The sequence below is a fragment of the Pinus tabuliformis genome, chromosome 5_2 (genome assembly GCF_031772625.1).
Source record: "Pinus tabuliformis cultivar Carrire ecotype Pingquan chromosome 5_2, CPIR1, whole genome shotgun sequence".
Lineage (NCBI taxonomy): Eukaryota > Viridiplantae > Streptophyta > Pinopsida > Pinales > Pinaceae > Pinus > Pinus tabuliformis.
In genome coordinates, this window is record NC_142306.1 from 526,700,532 (window position 1) to 526,720,281 (window position 19,750).

A 19,750-nucleotide genomic window follows, 5' to 3' on the forward strand; every position below is an offset into this window, starting at 1 on the left:
GTATTTTACAGTACAATTTGAATTTGTGTACTAAACACAAATAGGATTCTTATAGCAGTATTTTGTAGCACACGAGGTATTGATGTTTGATGCCCTATTTGACACTACTCCAAGGTAACTTAATGTTTGTCAAGTCTTTAACCCAGCTATTTTGGCAAGATTTCTAATGAGACCTTGCTTCCCATTGAGACATTCTTATACCCAGTTGCGACCAATCATTTCAGTGGAAATGTTTTTCGTAACTGTGATACTTCACCTCATCTTGACTAAATTATGGTTCTTTTCATCTCTACACTTGATTATACTATTTAAATATAATTATATTTCCATGATAGCTAAATAAAACAGGTAACCATAGATTGCAGATAGACATTTCTTTTTAGTTTTTTAAATGTGTGGATAATTGATTATTTTTCAAGGTAGATTGTCAGGGCTTTGCCAAAAATAAAAATCTCATTTAGCTTTTGTTAGAACTTAGAACATATAAATCTCATGGAACATTAGGATGCTTGACAGTGTTATTAGGGAACTTTGTATTATACATGAAAAGAAACTTCAAAACTTTGTTACTTTTGTTTCATGGTGATAAATAGAGGCACATTACTTTTGAATTAGAAAAGAAGAGTGTAGAGATCACACAGATCAAAATAATTCCTTGGGAATGACATGCACTTTATTGAATGTATTCCATTCATGAAGATGAAGGAGCAAAGTTTGAAATTTTTTAACAACGTCTATGAAAGTTCTCTAGTAAATAATTCATGAGTTCAGATAGAAATAACTACTGATATTCCAAATCTATAGTGATTAAAAATTGTGTCTTATTATGTCGCATGGCTTATGTCATTGAACTAAGAAAAACTAGGGCTATATGATGTAAATATTTATCAACCTGTGGTCAGCCTAGAAATGGATTTATAAGAAAGATAATTATATTTTTTGTTTTGATATAGTCATAAAAGTTTTGATTTATAGATTTAAATAGCATTTTACTAAAAAATTACTGTAATTTATAGGTTGGAAACTACTGAACGAAGTGGTGATATTATTCTGAGCCCTACCTCTTTTCAAATTTTTTCAACGTCAATGATTCCAAATCTATATATTCTAATGAATTTGAAGGAAATTTGATTAAAATTTAGAATGGAATCATTATTTTTCTTTAGTTAAATATTGTGTTGTTTCACAAGACTAGAATTTATGGCATTTGTATCTTCAAGATGTCGTCTCTCTTCCAAGTTTAATAAATTATAGTTGAATATTTTTATCTATTTCTGTCTTTTCTCTCAATTAAATTGTTAAGAAAATTTCATTCCTTATCATTTGTTATTCTTAATAGAATTTGGATCAGCCACAGACATTTTGAGTCTTTTTGCAGATCAACATGAGAGCAGATATGTGACTGTTTGGAAGGGAGTAGCATTTATGTTTTTGAAAACATGAAGACATTGGTCATACAGGTAAGTTTCTATAAGGCTATGACATTGCATGACAAAGGCTAGGGTTGGCACACAATGGGAACACATAAATTGTGATAAGAGAAAGCGTTAAAAAGGTTGTGGCATGGCATGATTGAGGTAAATACAAGAAAAGTGATGTAGATGCAAAATTGTGGCGAAAAGTAGGCACATTGATGGATAAAAAAAATTGTGGAAAAAAGAAAGAACATAGAAATCACATGGAACATCAAGGCAGAGCAAGTATTACTACAGAGTTATTTTCATTAAGAATATTTACCAGGTGGGAAAAGAGAGGTACGCATTAAATTTTTGGTGCACATGAATTTTGGAAAATCTTAAGAATGTGTTGATTTTGGTGACAATGTTCATTAAGTATTTACTATGAAATTGAGCTTAATAGTGGCTCCAAGTTTTGGTGGTGATAATGATGGCCTTAGCATTAGGAAATGAATACACACTCTTGTTTGTTCAATCGTTTTTTGCTTATATGTCATATTGTAGACTAAGTTGTAGGAATCTATGTGGAAAGTAAATTGGAACCCATGGTTGGCAGTTAAGGGTAATATAGTCTAAAACCCATCATAATTGATTTGGGGCAATATGATTCAAAAACCTACGTTGGAAATTTAATGTGATTAATAGTTTAAATTCTTTATTAAATCTCACATGATGAGGGACATTAGAGGTGCAAACAAGAAGCTTCAATTTACTGACAATAGTAATGCATTATGTATTAAGGTGAGAATGTAACATATGAGTAATATAACATGACATTAAAGTTGATAATAATTACTATTAAGGCTGGTTAAGTTGTTAAGTGTTAAATTTCTGACCATGTGAAGAAAATTCTGGACTTAGACATAATATATCCTAAGCCCAGGTGGCTGAAAACAAATTTCCAATTATGACAACAAATTTGAGCTATGTTAATTTACAAACTTCAAAGTCATATTGTTGGATTTTATTAAAACTAAAAGAAAATGAAAAAAACTACTCGAAATTTCATCTATATTCTATCTGTGAGCTATAAAGGAGAAAACAATAATGCATAAGGTCTAAAAAAAAATTTGGTAACTGACACAATGGTGCAACCTAGTTTTCCTTCATAGAATGAGGAAGACAAGGAATTACAATGAATCTAGACAACCATTTATGTGCCCTGAAAATAACATGAAAACACTAACCCTAAACTCGTATGGTAGTGCCCCTTCATGCATTGAAACTGCTACCAAGGATAATGTGCCCATCTGAAGATGAGAAAGCTAGTGCATGCATGCATTAAAACTTGAAACTAAAGATCAATTTTGGCATCGCTTTCTTGGGACCTTGTTTCTAGACCCCATAGCTAGTAGGATTCAATCATGTAGCTCATTATTCATAATTTCATAATATATACCTTTTGCTCTTTGTGATGCAAATTTGTCTTTAGAGACATATTTGTATGTTGTCACAACATATTTACACGATTCACAGGGTGAGAAATTAATATTTGGTGTGATTGTATATTTTGTTTTTGATAATTGTAGGTCATTTATAGGTTATAAGTGTCTTTAAATTTTCACTTCTATTCAATTGAACATATTGAGTATCTTATACGTAACTATTTTTCCCTCGACGCACTTTTCGTAACTTTCATAATCATTAGGTAGGGACCTGTAACTTAGATGCTATTTTTCTTTTTGAGTAGAATATTTGCCAAGACATTACAATGTTATATAATTTGTTAAAGGTTGTAGAATTTAAAATTTATTTTTTTTGAAGGTCTAGTTTTTTAAATTCTAATTCTTTAACAGGTGCTAGATCAATGTAAGAATGCTTTCTTTACAAGTAGGAGGTTGGTGGTCCGATTCCATGCGCCCTAACATTCAAATGGAATGGCGACAATTATTTTTGGTGATAGAGGTTTTTTAACCATCACTAATGAGCTTATAGTGAAATTTTTCGACCCTCACAAAAATATGAAATGGTGATGGACAACGAACACCACCATATATATACATCAATAGTGGTGACCATGAGAGGTCCATCACCAAAAATCATTGTTGTTCATATGAAATGGTGACGATCACTATATGCCATTATAATCGTTATTCGTAATGAGCCTTGAATTTCACCACAATACCTATACTTTTGGTGACCCCACCTTTGGTGACATTTAATTTTTTGGTGATAGAGGCTAAGATGTGTCACCATTTCTCATATGAAATGGTGACAGTCACTATCCATCATTATAAATCATTATTGGTGATGGACCTTGAATATCACCAAAACACCTATATGTTTTACGACACCACCTTTCATGAAATTAAGTATTTGGTGACAAAGGCTCTTCTAACTATCACCAATGAGCTTATGGTGATAGTTTTTGACCCTCACCAATGTCCCTTTTTCTTGTAGTGATAACATAAATTAAATCAAACATAGATGTATTTTCCCCAGTAAGAGAGACATAAAATATATCACATGCAGTTATGCCAGTCTTTAGTCGTAACCACACCCTAAAACCTACATATAAGGCTAAGGTTTCATTTCTTTAGGAATGTGCACTAAGTAGTTACCATACATAGTTATCATAAAATAACCTCTAGATGGTAGCTTATTCTTCCCTTCATCGATCCTTGATAATTTTAATGTGGCACCCTAAAACCTACATATGAGGTTAAAGCTCCTTATCTCTAGGAACGGTGCACTCAACTTAAGTGTTATAGACATTTTTGTGCCTTACAAATCCAAGCATCAAATGTCCATAAACCAAGGGCTCCTAAGTCCCTAAAAGTGTTGTTCTAACCCCTAAAGGGACAAGGTCAACAAATTACAGCTTCTCCCAGAAGTTCTCCACCAGAAACTGCTAAGAATAAGTCAAAACAGGATCATTTCAGCTGCTCCATTGGCTAGGTGCGTTGCATTGCACCTAAATACACTAGCTAGGTGCGTTGCAACGCACCTAAATGCACTATGAGGGTGTGTTGGGCGAGAAATGACAAATGGCAGTGTCATTCTGCGAGGTGGAGAGACAATGGAAGCTTCCAGAATCTTCTCCTATGACACTTGCCTCACTGAATTCGACCAAGGATGAGTAAGAGGCCTTCAGTCTCCAAGTGGAAGAAAGAACTGACAGAGAGAAGACACTAATCAAACCATAAGCTGACTCATCCTCCTTAAACATATCTATATATGGATCCCTCATCCCAGAGTTCCAGAGGTAGGAATTTTGCACATTGTAAGGAATTGCTTTTGGTTTTGAGACAAACATCAGAGCATTGGGTGATCTATGCTTTATTGGAGGTGAAGAGGGGCTTCTTTGCTGGGAGATTGATGCTGGGTCAAGAACCATCGGTTGTAACTCCTCTTGGATCTTTTCTTGTTTATCAATAAAAGCTATTTGAGTTTTTCCTCCATGCTTTTGTATCATTGATGCTTGTTACATTTGTATGGTCAACTTAAATCTGATCCTAAGTTGTTTATGAATATAGATCCATGTCTTTGTATAGTGTTCTTCTTCTGTGATCTTACAGGTACTTGGTGAAAATGGGCAAGTAAGGGAGCCGGTAGCGGGAAGCTGTTAAAGAAGAGAGGGATTGGATCAAAGGATTAGCGCAAGACACAGGTTGGTTCTTTCTGTTCCTCTCTATCTATACTTCATAAAGGAAATACAAAAGTAGTTTTTCTCTGTTTGTTTCTAAGGCAGCTGTCACACCTTAGTGGGATAGAGCAGTTCTAAATAGACACTTTTCCAGTAACAAAATGGCGACTCCGCTGGGGAGAACATCTAATTAGTTTGTTTGTGTATCTCTTGGTGTTTATTTCATAAACTTATAAGTAGCATTCGAACTGCATTTGCCATAACAAATGCAAAGTAGACATCTGTTGCTTCAATCCGTTCACTGGATCTGTTTATGATTTGAACAGTTTATTCATAAACTATATGATTGCCCTTGTGATAGCTCTTAAACCCTCCTTAGATCTACGCCTGATTGTGCATTATTGATTGCTTTTACTCGGCCAAAAACCAAAGACTGAACTGCAAACTGTGACCCAGAACCCGGACAGATTCTCGTTTCTGGCCCAGCGCAGGTACTGTTAAGAGATCCTGAATTTCAGCACACTTCCCGAAAGGGCAACCTGTGCTGCAATGCAGTTTCTCTGTGTTACAGGTGCGCTAATCAGACTAGCCTTGTGCAATTGAGGTTCTTGTGCTTCATTCTCTCCAGTTCTATCTCTGAATTTTGCTGCCTGTGATCAGTATATGTCTATTTAAAACCCCTTTTCCTTGCTTTTATTCTGCCTCCTTTGTACAAAAGAACTGTAGATGTTTTTGTGTGTTTGTTGAGTCATTTACAGTTTTCCATTGCAAAAGTAGAATAGTCGTACTGTCGTCCTTTGATTTAGATCTGTCGCAAGTGTCGATTTCGATCATAGGAGAAATTTTGATTGCTGTTGATGGTCAATTATACTTTTACTATTGCCTTTGGTATGAGTTTGTGGTTTTCTAGTGTCAAGTACAAGCGTTCATTGCAAAATCGCAAGGTGTCGTAATCATCTCTGTTTTTTATTTCGAAAAAGAGCTTGTTTATATTTGTCGCTTGAAAAGAAATTCAGATTTGTACATCAACTTTCTTTTTAGCATCAATACTAAGAAAGTCAAAAACAAATACATGCATGTGCATTTGCATATAGACAGTCTATTTGGCTTGATTTAGGAAAGTGCATTTACAGTGTGCTCTTTGCTCTTTGTGAAAAGATTGTGTCTTTCTTTTCCTCTAGGAGCTAGGATTTTCATTGCACAAAAGAGATAAAAGTTTGTTTATCATCTTTAGATTGCATTTTAGGAATTACCTCTACATCTCGAGGTGAACCCAAAAGGAAAACTTCATAAGCAAGATCAACTTAAAATAAATTCAATGAATCTAACAACGCTTTGGAACTTAACGCACAACACTTAGAGGTCTAGGCTAGAGACGTATTCCGGCATCGTAAAACCTGCTAACTGTTGTCCTCACTGATGGTTGGGTGATTCCTCCACTTTGAGACGATAAGTGCCAGTACAGACTTGTGCTCCCACGTACCATCGAGTATATTTTGGGAGACCCCTATAGGCTTAAATCCTTTATCCTTAGGAAGCCGTGTCTGCCGCCCTATCGATCGCAATGCACTGAACACAACATTCGGGAAGATTGACTGTCGTACCGTAGAAAGTATTCTGCAGTTTTGTGATTGGTTTGGTACTCCCTCTACCTAGACCTCTAGAGAAGTCCCTTTCATTCCTTTTCAGACTCCTTAACAGAAAAGGTCCATCTGAGCACTTGTCACTTTAGGCTCATTAAAAATCGAAGGAGACTAGAGTCATCTTTTGTTTTTTCTCGACTCTTAAAAACTGAAAAAACAATTTGTGTCAAAGCATATAAAATTTATTTTAAGCGGAATATTCATTACCCTTTCCTACGTTGATCTTGGGTTGAGAAAATGGAGTCTACCAACCAAGGAATTCCCCTTGGAGGAAATCCTAGTTGCTTCTCCTCTTGGGGAGATGTTGGTGCGCCCCATATGGCCACATTGTCGCTTCCAAGGCTGACAATTGGTTGGCCTGTATGGCTCTTCTCAACCTATGTCCTTCAGAACACCACTATTCTTGAACAATCGAATCAGAAATTAGACGAGTCTAGAGTTGCCCACCAGCCTTCTACTTCCTCTAATTCTTCATCTCCTCCTTCCTCTTCGCTTGATGGGGCTGGTAAAGCCAAAAGTCAAGTTCCTAAGGAGAAGGAAAAGAAGAAGAAAGAGAAGAAGAAGAAGGAGCCAAAGGCGAATGGGGGAAAACGAGTGTCATCTAATGAAAATCCACACACTGCACTGACCAGGCCTAAATCGCCATCTGTCATTTGCAAAGGAGACCACTTTCACAGAGATTGTCCTTGCATCCCTCGAATATTAAGGGACTGGTCTCCTCATTTGCACAACCCGGTGTCGTCAATCTCTGATGATCATGTTGAAAGCACACCATCAACTAGTGAAAGTGAAGCCCCAGGACAAAAAGGGAAATATAGATTTCCTTGTAAACTGTGTGAAGGTGATCATGCCATCCACCATTGTCCCTTCTTAGACGAAGCTAAAAGAGTTTTGGATGATCGTCTGGTTTCACCGTTACGACTTCCTCCTGGATATAAAAAACTCTTGCTGAGTCTGTCACTAGTTGAGAATCTGGCTGGCCCACTCAGGTGGTCGGCTAAAGCACCTATCATTGAAGATAAACCATCTGGATCCATACCAGACGAAAGTCAAAAGGTCGAGGCGGCAATTGACCCGGTCTTGCCTTCAGAGGTTTCATCTTCAGATGATACAGTCACTGAAGAGAACAAGGATGACACTGTCCAAATTCTCTTCATAAACACAGACTCCGACGAACAAGGAGGCAATTTACCCGTTCCTTTACCGCAGGAAGGAAGTTCGTCAGAGCCGTACCCGGCCGTCTATTCGGTCCCACCTCCAAGCAAACTAGTTGTCTCCTTCGACTGGAATCAACTAGGCATACCCTGTTTACCAGCAAGCGTACCATTCCGAATTATCATTCAAATATATAGAATGGTTATGGTTGGTACCATCATAGATGAGGGGGCTTCTGTGAGTATCCTTTCCTCAACTGCTTGGAAAGCGCTTGGTTCACCATCGCTTTTGCCTGAGATGAGAAATCTGACAGGTTTTGATAAAGGAACCAGTCGACCTTTAGGGATCCTTCCCGATGTGCCCATAACATTGAGAAGGAAAACAGTTCGCATGAACGTAATGCTAGTTCAAGGACCCCTGGATTACAATCTACTCCTTGGACGAGACTACATTTATTGCATGGGAGCCATTGTCTCCTCACTCTTTAGAGTAATGTGTTTTCCACACGAAGGAAGAGTGGTTAAGCTCGTAGACCAACTTTCATTTCCCAGATCACGCATAGCAAATAGTCATATACCATCCCTGAATGGTCTTTTCACGCAAGAAATCTCTCAATCTCCAGTCCGTCCTCCCGATGAGCGTGAGTAATTCGGAAGGATATGACTGAAACCCAGGGGGCATGCATCCTGGTCTGCTTCGGCAGGAAAACTTCGGGTATAAGGTAGGTTTCAACGAGAGAATATGACCTCCGTACTCTCGTCCGTGATTGGAAGAGGGAGTTGGACTGGAACAAGATCCTCTTGTCAAAGTTATGTCAGGGATGGTCACACTATACCATCCGTTCACCTTTGTTTATTTTGGTAGACATTGCCAAAGAAGTGTTTTGTTTGCGTTGTGAATAGAACAATCTTTGGGTAACCTGTAAGAGGTAGGCCTCTCTCGGTAAAACAAATGTTTTGGCGGAGAGAAGTAGAGGTAACCTTGAAACTCTATTTTATACCTGGGGGCATGCAAACCTTTTGGAGTGCAAGCAAAGAGAGATTATTTATCTGTTTTTTGGATTAGTCGTTTCCTAACTTGCATAAAGAAAGGATGTGGGGAAAAACTCTAAAAGTTGCCGTTTTATATGAGACATTCTTATCATACGACTGGATTAATCGAGCAGTTTTAGCAGATAGTTCAAGCTCGTTAAAAAATAAACATAAGACATGAGCAAATGTTTCCACCCGCATTTAAGCTCGTTAAAAAATGAACTATTCCCCGGTAAATAACCACCGTGAATGTAGTACTTCAGCCATTAAAGCCTTCGTCGTGTTTGCACTGTCACCTCCACTTTCTCATTGGCCGATCATTCACCTCCACTTGATTGTTTACCCATTTTGAGGAACAGCTGCGAAGAGTGATTTCACTAGCCATCCTTGTGACACTGCCGTGATTGGAAAATTCCAAACCTTACCTGGAATCAGCTGCTACCCATTTTATCACTCGTTCCTCAAAAGACAAGTCTTCTTTAAGCTCTTTTCAACTGACTTGTAAAATATGAAAAGATTTCCGAGTCCTTGGCCTTCCAGCTCGTTAAAGGGACAGGAAGTGCTATCCCTCATCTAGATTTTAATCTTTTTGGACCTGAGGGATTATTGCACAAAAAGATTGAGCGCTTGTTTTCTTCGGCTCGTTAAAACTATCGAAAATTCATCCCTTCTGTAATGTTTTATACTTTTTTGGACTTAAGGGAGTAGATGACGAAAAAGGAATTTTGGAGTTACCTTTACGTACCTTTTCAGACTCTCTAAAATTGAAAAGGACCGAGTTATCCTTGTCGTTAAACTTGTTAAAAAGATTAATAGCGACAAACTTGTCTTTAGACGAGAACGAGTTTCACTATCGCTAGGCTCGTTAAAACATAGCGATGGGTTTGCCCGAAGGGAAAATTATAGAACAAGCACATGTTATCGTCCTCAAGCTTGAGAAAAATAAAGAGGTACTGGTCAGCAATGACTGGGGAAAAATTGGGAAGAAAACTCAAAGAATCTTTATTGGTAGCAAGTCGCTCTTGAACATGACACTTCCACTCCGTGCCCGAGTCGGGTTGGGTTGTTTCATTCACCGGTCACATCGCCATGGTCACACCATACCATCCACATTTGGGGTTAAAGCTACCAATCCATCACATCAGTGTCGCCGACATGTTCAAGAGAAGTCATCCAGAGAAGCCACCTGTGTCCCAACCACTACAATACATTATACTCCATTTTTTCATGACCCCCACCCTGAACCGTATATCATCAGATCGTTTTCACCTCCATCAAAATCATTTGCTCCGTTCCGTGTCATTGATGTGGGATTCATTAAGGCCCTCCTGTGACGGATCACTTCTTGTCGACATCAGCTCATTATCCAAGAAGTTGGTCTAGGAACACCCCATTCAGTACTTTGAAGCTTGCATGCCTCAATGGCAAGTTTCTCACTTCCGGCGACAGATTTACATCAATGACCTTCGACCGAAATATTTTGTGTGGTGTTCGATGCCAAGTCCTTTATTCACACCACGTGAATTGTACTGCAGTACCTTGAGGATCATTATCATTATCGGTGATTCCTCTCGCGCTTGTTAACAGTTTACATCATTGACTGGTAATCAAGCGATGTCTTTCCATGTTCGACTTCAGAACATTTCTCACATGGATCGACTTGTACTTCGAGTGAAGATCGGATGAGATTGAAGACCCCGGATCTAGTTTCATCCATCCGGGCTGTGATATATATTCAGGGAAATAAAGACATTAAATGTACAGCATTGCAGCACAGATAATCATCCTACCAAAAGGATGGTGGCTCTATCAGAATCATCAGTCTACAATCAGACGATTGTCTGTCCTATGTACATGAAAATGAATTTATAAAGCTGAGCATGGGAATGCCCGCCTCAGCTAGATCATGAAAAACAGTATGAAGATAATGTATTGTATTGTATCTTATTACAGGTCTCCTCCTAGCATTGAAAGAACTTCGGATCCTCATAATAAAGCATTTCACTCGACACCAAAAGGTTAACGGCCTCATACTTTAGGGGGCAACTGTTATAGACATTTTTGTGCCTTACAACTCCAAGCATGGAATTTCCATAAACCAAGGGCTCCTAAGTCCCTAAAACTGTTGTTCTAACCCCTAAAGGAACAAGGTCAACAAATTACAGCTTCTCCCAGAAGTTCTCCACCATAAACTGCTAAGAGTAAGTCAAAACAGGATCATTTCAGTTGCTCCACTAGCTAGGTGCGTTGCATTGCACCTAAATACACTGGCTAGGTGCATTGCAACACACCTAAATGCACTATGAGGGTGCGTTGGGCGAGAAATGACAAATGGCAATGTCATTCCGTGAGGTGGAGAGAAAATGGAAGCTTCCAGAATCTTCTCCTATGACACTTGCCTCACTGAATTTGACCAAGGATGAGTAAGAGGCCTTCAGTCTCCAAGTGGAAGCAAGAACTGATAGAGAGAAGACACTAATCAAATCACAAGCTGACTCATCCTCCTTACACATATCTATATATGGATCCGTGATCCCAGAGATCCAGAGGCTGGAATTTTGCACATTGTAAGGAATTGCTATTGGTTTTGAGACAAACATCAGAGTATTGGGTGATCTATGCTTTGTTGGAGGTGAAGAGGGGCTTCTTTGCTGGGAGGTTGATGCTGGGTCAAGAACCATCGGTTGTAACTCCTCCTGGATATTTTCTTGTTTATCAATAAAAACTATTTGAGTTTTTCCTCCATGCTTTTGTATCATTGATGCTTGTTACATTTGTATGGTTAACTTAAATATGATCCTAAGTTGTTTATGAATATAGATCCATGTCTTTGTATAGTGTTCTTCTTCTGTGATCTTACAGGTACTTGGTGAAGCTAGGCAAGTAAGGGAGCAGGTAGCTGGAAGCTATCAAAGAAGAGAGGGATTGGATCAAAGGATTAGCACAAGACACAGGTTGGTTCTTTCTGTTCCTCTCTATCTATAGTTCATAAAGGAAATACAAAAGTAGTTTTTCTCTGTTTGTTTCTAAGGCAGCTGTCACACCTTAGTGGGATAGAGCAGTTCTAAATAGACACTCTTCCCAGTAACACTAAGGTACCCTTCCACCTAGGTTATTTTACTCCTTTCGATTTCTAGAATAAAAGCTGCAATAATAACTTTTTGACCAAGGCATGCTATTCCTAGTTGAGACACAAAAGAAAACAGCTTAAATGCTTGATCTCATTCACTTAAAACATACTACAGGTAGAGTAACCAAATTTTATTTCTATTATAGGTAGTTAGTAAAGTATTTTTCTTCCATTCACTACATCAAGCCCTCATCATTGCCATCATGGGCAATCAGAGTGTAGAAATTCCTCTAAGAGGAAATACAAAGTCATTTCCCAAGATCAACTCATAAATTAAGAAAGGATGTCATCCATGAATTCAAATTTTGCAATGGTCACTGTTTCAACATATGTATTTGACCCTTGCCAACCTTAATTTCAAATTATGTGGTAATGGAAGTGCCAATGTTTTCTCTTTGAAACTTTGACTATGATCTAGTTTCTCAATGTCTAGCAAATATATTAGGAGGTGTGCCAACAAATTTCTTCTCCTCTCATGCAAGCCATTAGTTGTGGCCTTACTTTTTGAGTATGGGAGGAAAGCATGATCACAAAAACAAATCCATCTATTGCGTTACATGGCACCAACAAATTTGGATCATAGAAAAAAACTCTAAATGATAAAATATGACACCACCCATGCTTCATAGGGACATAGAAATTGTGCATGGTAAATGCCTCAGACATGCACCCATTGATGGCACTGGAGGAAATTATGGAATGGGAAATGCCCCAACTGTCCATCCATTGGTGGCACTCGAGGAAACTATGGAAATGCCTTGGTTGCGTACCCATTGGGGGAATTTTAGGAGCCCATGGAATGGGAAATGGAAACCCCATCTTGGCACCAAACTATATTTCATTTTATCACTAACAAAAAAGTAAGGAAAGGAATGGGAAATGAAATGCCCTGGAATAAAATTGCATTTCAGTGGTAAGAAAAGAAAAGTGTTATGTCGTTATACAGACAAAAGAGAATAATAAAGAATTATGTCACTATGGAGACCAAAGAAAATAACTAAAAGAAATCAATAAGAATATGAAGTCCTTGCTACTCTTCGATGTTATAAGAAATTTCTTGAATGGTTCTATATCTAGAATGATGATGCCCAAAGTGAAAATCTCAAGGCATTGTTTAAATTTGTTCAGGAATAACACATGGAAAGATCTTGTGTAATATTATATAGAGATACTGATATTTTATGGAGTCCCTCTGTTCATAATAATAATATAGTAAGAAAAATGAATGAGAAGAAATGGGTAAATAATTTTGCAGCCATTATTGGTGGTTTAGTGGGAGGAGTACTCCTTGTTCTTGTATTGGGATAAGTAGTACTTTGTATTCAAATATGTGAAACAAGAAATTAAAAGAGAAATGAGTTAGGACAAAGGACATAGAAGATTGGAGGAGGATTTTCCAACATGAGTAGGCTTGGAGAAAATTTTTCATATTCCCAGTTGCTTGAAGCAACCAACAAATTGGATCCTTCTTCCATGATCAAGGTTGGTCACTTGAGAGATTTTTACAATGGGGTGCTCATGTAGAGTGGTGTAGCACAAGTGGTGGTGAAGAGAATTGACTTTAATAGAGTGAAGAAGGATCTATGTTCCGGAGCTTGAGGTCTTCGGCAAGGCATCACATACAGGACTGGTTCCTCTGCTAGGGAAATGCTTAGAAATGAAAGATGAGAAGTTTCTTGTGTATAAGTATATGCCTAATGGCGATCTTGAATCTGTTATGCTCAAGAAAATTGGTCCAAATAATGCTAAGGATTTTCTTTTCAATCCTCTAGATTGGATAGCCAGGCTCAAGATTGCTATAGGAATTGCCAAAGCTCTGGCTTATGTGCATCATGAGTGTTCTCCTCCAATCATACACTGGTACTTATCCTTTCTCCTATGTTTTCTTAAGTTAAATTTGACTTATAATCCTCTGATGAAATCTAATAACAGGTATGTAGCTATCTTACATTTAACATTCATGTCTTCCTAGTTTCAAAAAAAATAAAAATTATAGAATATAATTAAAGTATCTTTAAGGAGTAGGAAGACCTAGTAGAATCTATGGCACTGAGTAGAAAGTTATCATAGAGTTTGTGCAGAAAATTTATGCAACTTAGATATCAATACACATGTTTTGAACTTGTAAAACATCATTCATTGACTACTTTTTAAGAGTGCATAATCAATAAACTATGTGAAGTATGAAATCTTAATGTTTTATGAATTGTTTATACCTTGTTGTTATAGAATACATCACATGCATTTCATCCTGGACTTATCCTTGCTTGCAAAGAAAGAATAGATGCCTATCTTGATTTATGTTTTTTATTTTCCCTGTTTTCACTATTAGATGAGAAGAGTTGAGCCTCAATTGATAGATTATGTCTCTTTTATGCATGGAGCTTAGCTTGTAGACATATTGATGCATATCTATTCGTGCATGTGCCTGGAACAAAGAATAAACAAACACACACACCTATGAAAATTGATTGCATGGAAACTATTTTGTAATTCTAATTCCATGTGCTCCATAAGTGAATTTCAATATTGTTCCTTTTATTGATTGATGGCTTGTACTTTTTTGTTGAAATAAGTGAGAAATGAAATCATAAAATATTGATGAACATTCTCTCATAAATATGTTTATGTAGGTAGATGTAAGTAGATCAAGTTATTTTTTTTCTTGATGATCCTGGAGTGTAATCAATGGTATTGAGTCCTTGCCTTGATATCCCATGAGTGTATGAAGGCTAAAAACAATGTCAAGCCAGACAGTGTAGAGAATATATTGAAGCTAAAACATTTAGTTAAAAGTAATAATCTTAAAAGAAATTCATTTTTTGAATTTGAGAGAAAATAAGTGCATTATGTTGTTGTTTATTAGGGACATTAAGTCAAGAAACATTTTACTGGATGATAAATTTGAAGTAAGGCTTAGTATTTTAAGTTTTGTAGGTAGTGAAGATGGAGATTGTCAACTTGGTTTGGTTGCATGGCTCTTAGCCATTTCCCAGTATGTATCCCATGGCCTCTGGTATAATATATTCAGAATTTTCATGTGAATTTTTTTCTTTGTCAAATCCATTCAAAAAATGTTAGTTATGGCTTCATATCCCTTGTAGCACAAACTCTAGCATCATATTTTATCCATGTCCAATGATTTCTTTATTTGTTTTGCAATGTTTGGTTGAATTTACTTTATATCTATGAAGAATTCAAGGTATATAAGCTTTGATATTTCTATAATATTGGTTTCTAATTAGAGAATACACAAATTTCATTGTGTTGTAGATATAGGAATTGGGGTTTTAATAATTATATAATGTTTTTGAGGTGCACAAATTCAATTCATGGGACCAAGGAGACTTAGGTTCATCACCCACTGCATGTGCACATGATGTTTACTATTTTGGAAAAGTCCCACTGCAGATCATTTTAGGGAAAATTACCACCATTGAATGTAATAACATGTGGGTGGGTGAGTCTTTATAGCTAGACCATGCCTTGCCACTCTTCGACATTTATGAAAAGGATAATCTTCCCCAAATCATTGATCTTTATCTCATTGTAGATGAGGTCCTGCTAAAGAAAGTATGGGGTGTGGATGTAATAACCAATGTTTGTCTCAGTTCTTAACCATTTAAGAGGCCAGCTATGCACCATGTCCTGAAATCTCTTGAAAATCCCTACAAAGTTGTTTGTGCTGATATGCTAAATGACAATGTTGCATTGAGAACATCTTCGCATAGCTCATGGAATGAGGTTTTTGGAAGTTGGAGAAGCTACAATGCATATTAGTCAAAACAATATCCAGGGATAATTCCAGGAAATTTGAGGAAAGAGTACTTTTCTATTGGAAATTCCAGCGTTAGAAGTTGTAGAAGAAGTAAAGTCAGACATGGTTCCATTGATATTGTTTCTAACCAAACATAAGAAGGGCCTCCCTGAAGCAACAATTGCAAACTAATGAATTGGAAAACATTTGTAGGAGAAACACCTTCTTGTACTTTAATGTGCCATGTCATTCAATTAAGAGAGAAGCCCACGCAAGAAGCATGTATTTGGCCATTTTCTGTAAAAGTGAATCAGTGCTTGCAACTCAACCTACAATTTGAGTGGTCAGTCTAAGGACTAGCTATTGGAATGCCAAGTAGAAATTTCAATTAGTTAGAAGATTTTCATTGTTGACTCTAGAACTAAATCTTATTGCTATAACTATTCACTAAGTATACTAGTTTATAACCTCTAATACATTAAAGGTAATTGTCTATACTTATGGCCAAGTTTCATCTACTCTAAAATTCGATGAGATCTCTCATGTCCTTTCTTTAGCGATCCATATGACCTTTGTAAACGCTCAAAAGCGATGTGAGTAGGAACTATTTGAAAGTATTCAATTTGTTCCTAATATCCATACTCCCACACGAAAGAAAACACATACTCGCTCTTAGAGATATGCTTCCAATTAATGGCTTGACATCGTACTTTCTAGATAACAAGACAACCTAACCTTCAACTTTCATTGAATAACATATACGAGATTCAACTCAACCAAGCTCTCTCCCAAATAAACCTTTCTCATTAAGATGATATGCTAATGTTACACAAAGAATATCATCACTAGGATAACCTAGCCACGATAAGGAAAATAATACAAATAAAACACAAAATCATCTTGCATTCAAAATATATTTTCTCACACTTCAAACAAAATTGGAGTTTTTCAGGTTATATTTGTTTACAAGAGTCTAGGAGTGGGAAACCAAGGAAACAATTCACATAGCTCAGAATGAATTTGTGCTAAATGTGGGTGGATCTCTCTGGGCATTGGATTGGTGCCCTAAAGGAAATCAAGGTGCTGGAAACCAAATTCGTTGTGAGTACCTTGTAGTTGGAGCACATCAACCCAACTGTTCATATCACAAACTTGGTTTACCTGTAGCTGAGAAAGGAATTTTTCAAATATGGTCCATTTTCAATGCTAATGTGAATGTAAAAGATCCACCTTCCAAATGACATAAGGTAGGGAGATACTTTGTTCCATAAGAAAAAAAAGGTAGAAGATCTCGAAGAAAACGAGTTTTCATGAGGGATCCAGTTAGATAAAATTGTTTGAAAAGGTAGAGGAAAAAGATGAGAAAAAGGGGAATCTAAAAATTATACCCACCAAAATATCAATTGATCCCTAAACTACTCAACCCTAGAAATATCTCAGTGCATATCAAATATTTACACGGGCTTTTATATATTACTTTAATCAATTGTAAGCATGGGAAAGAAAATAGTTTATTTTCACCTTGTTCCATTGTCCGAACCTTGAATGAAGGAAGCACTACTAGATCCTTATTTGATTTTCGGATCTCACTCTCTCCACTCATAAACCATGAACTATTATCTTCAAGTAAATTGAGTGTTGTCAGGGTGAAGAAGAAAGCCAATCTTCTCCCTTTAAGTCATCGATCAAATGCCATGATTAAAGAAAACCAAAAATTGGGCCCTTGAGGTCTGAACCAGAGGGGAAGGCATGAGATTTGATCCTCTTTACTCCCATCCCTACACTCTACGCCATTGGTATTGGGGCAGGTTGTCGGGCATATATATTAGGAGGCATGCACCAAAACATTTGTTCTCCTCTCATGCGAGTCATTAGTTGTCACCATGGTCTATGACGTCCTCCTTAGTTCCTTTAGGTTACATGTACACTATGAAAGAAACTACTTCTACCATACCCATTAAGCATGAAACCATTGAAATACTTCTTAAAAAGTATTGTATTTCTGATGCACCACTTGAACATTTCTACCATGTAGATGCTTTCTCCTACCGTATCACTTTGATTGCCTTAGCTACATTATGGATACAACCAAACTGATACACCATACAACAGCTCCTTGCACACTCAGTGACACCACACATGCTTCATGGGAATGTAGAAATTGTGGATGGGAAATTCCTTAGCCACACATCCATGGATTTTATGGAGGAGATTATGGAAAGTGGAATTCCTAGCTATGCATCCATTGATGACACTAATGCACATGAGGAAACTATAAACACCTTGACCACATACCAATTGGGAGCATCTGAGGAACCTATGGAATGGGAAATAGAAATTAGCTAGCATAAAACTCCATTGCATTTCATTGGGAAAAACTGCATTTCTTTTTTTTTCAGTAAGAAAAGAAAAGTGTGGAATGGGAAATGGAAATGGCCTGACAAAAAACTACATTTCAATGCTAATAAAAAAATAAAAGCATGGTTACATAAAAGCATGGTTACATAGGCAGAAGAGAACAAAGAAAGCATTATTTAACTATAGAGACCAAAGAAAATAAATGGTTTTTATTAATTAGAATAAATAAGAATTGAAAAGGGAGAAAATTGAGATGAAATTTTTATTTCATCTCAAATTAATGTTTTAAAATCCCCTTGTGTGTAGTAGTGTAATAAATTGAAAATAAAAAATATGCATATGTGTTGCACATAAATGCATAGCTTCCGACAATAGTTAGTTACCACACTTCTCTTGATTGTTGTTGAAAAAACTATCATTATAAAAGGAAAAGATAACATACGTGATTAAAATATGATTGAACATGTAATTGATGTATATAAATTGTGGATATAGTAAGCTTTATTTGGTTATTAGGGTTATTAATAGAGATATCGCAAGTTAGAAGACATACTAGTTACCACTTGTCTATTCAGAAATTATATCTTCATGTTCATACCTTTGTTCACTCTGTACTTGTATTGTCCTCTTGAGATCTTTAGTTTTGGACTTGGTCGATGAGAGTGACTCTGAATTACTCAATCATTGTTCATGCTTGATTTCTGTCAATGCAAACAAAAAAAAAGGAAACTGAACGCTTATTGATATGTGTTCATCAAAAGTAAAGATGCGTCTCTACTCTAACATTTTATAAATATGTAGGTGAAATTCACCTATTGACGTGATTTGCCCCAAAAATTGACATAGTGAATAGGGAATAATAAAATGTCAAGTTTTTGTGATTATTAAGATCTCTATTTTTGGTCATCAAATGCATTGACTAGTGTCTACGCATGGAAGATGTGTAATGAAGTGGGTCTAAATTTATAATATCAAAATTAACTTATGAATGTTCCCTCCATTAACCATCCTCTGGTTAATAGTGAATCAAAATACAAAAGACCATATTATTAAATGAAGGTAATCAATGACAATCTACATTGCACTCAAGAATCTGAAACTGATAAATTTGAGCCGTGAATATTTCAAGTGTTTATATGCACAAAACTTAGGAGAAAATTTGAAACTATGAAGGAAAATGACCTTTCAAAAAACAAATAATGACTAAAAAAATTTAATTTTGGGGATTTATTGCAACACAAATTTTATTCCCTAAAATACAACACAGATTCTATGGAATCAAAGCTACAAGGGTAATATTGGGTGGCTAGCCTTAGTTGTGGTTCTAGTGAAATTATCAATGAAATCTGCAGGGATAAATACATGCCCAAAACTAGGAAAACAAACCCTAAAGAAAGAAAATATTTGCAAAACAATCCTTTTCCTTTCAAAAATAGATCAACAATGGACCCTTTATGAGAAGAAATGAGGTAAAGATGTTGTCAACGCACGTAATGTAAAAGTTGTTTGAGATAACAATAAAGAATATATTTTGATAATTTTCGCAACCCTTATGAAGCATCATTGCTTATTTGTGAGTCTGGATTTTGAAATAATTTCCATAAGTTCTAACCCAACTATTTACCAAAAATTA

General features: G+C 36.5%; 1 pseudogene; it reads left to right on the forward strand.

The window, feature by feature from the left end:
• The first annotated feature begins 13,223 nt into the window (after window positions 1-13,223).
• Window positions 13,224-15,917, forward strand: LOC149160035 (putative LRR receptor-like serine/threonine-protein kinase At2g16250; annotated as a pseudogene).
• The last annotated feature ends 3,833 nt before the right edge of the window (window positions 15,918-19,750 follow it).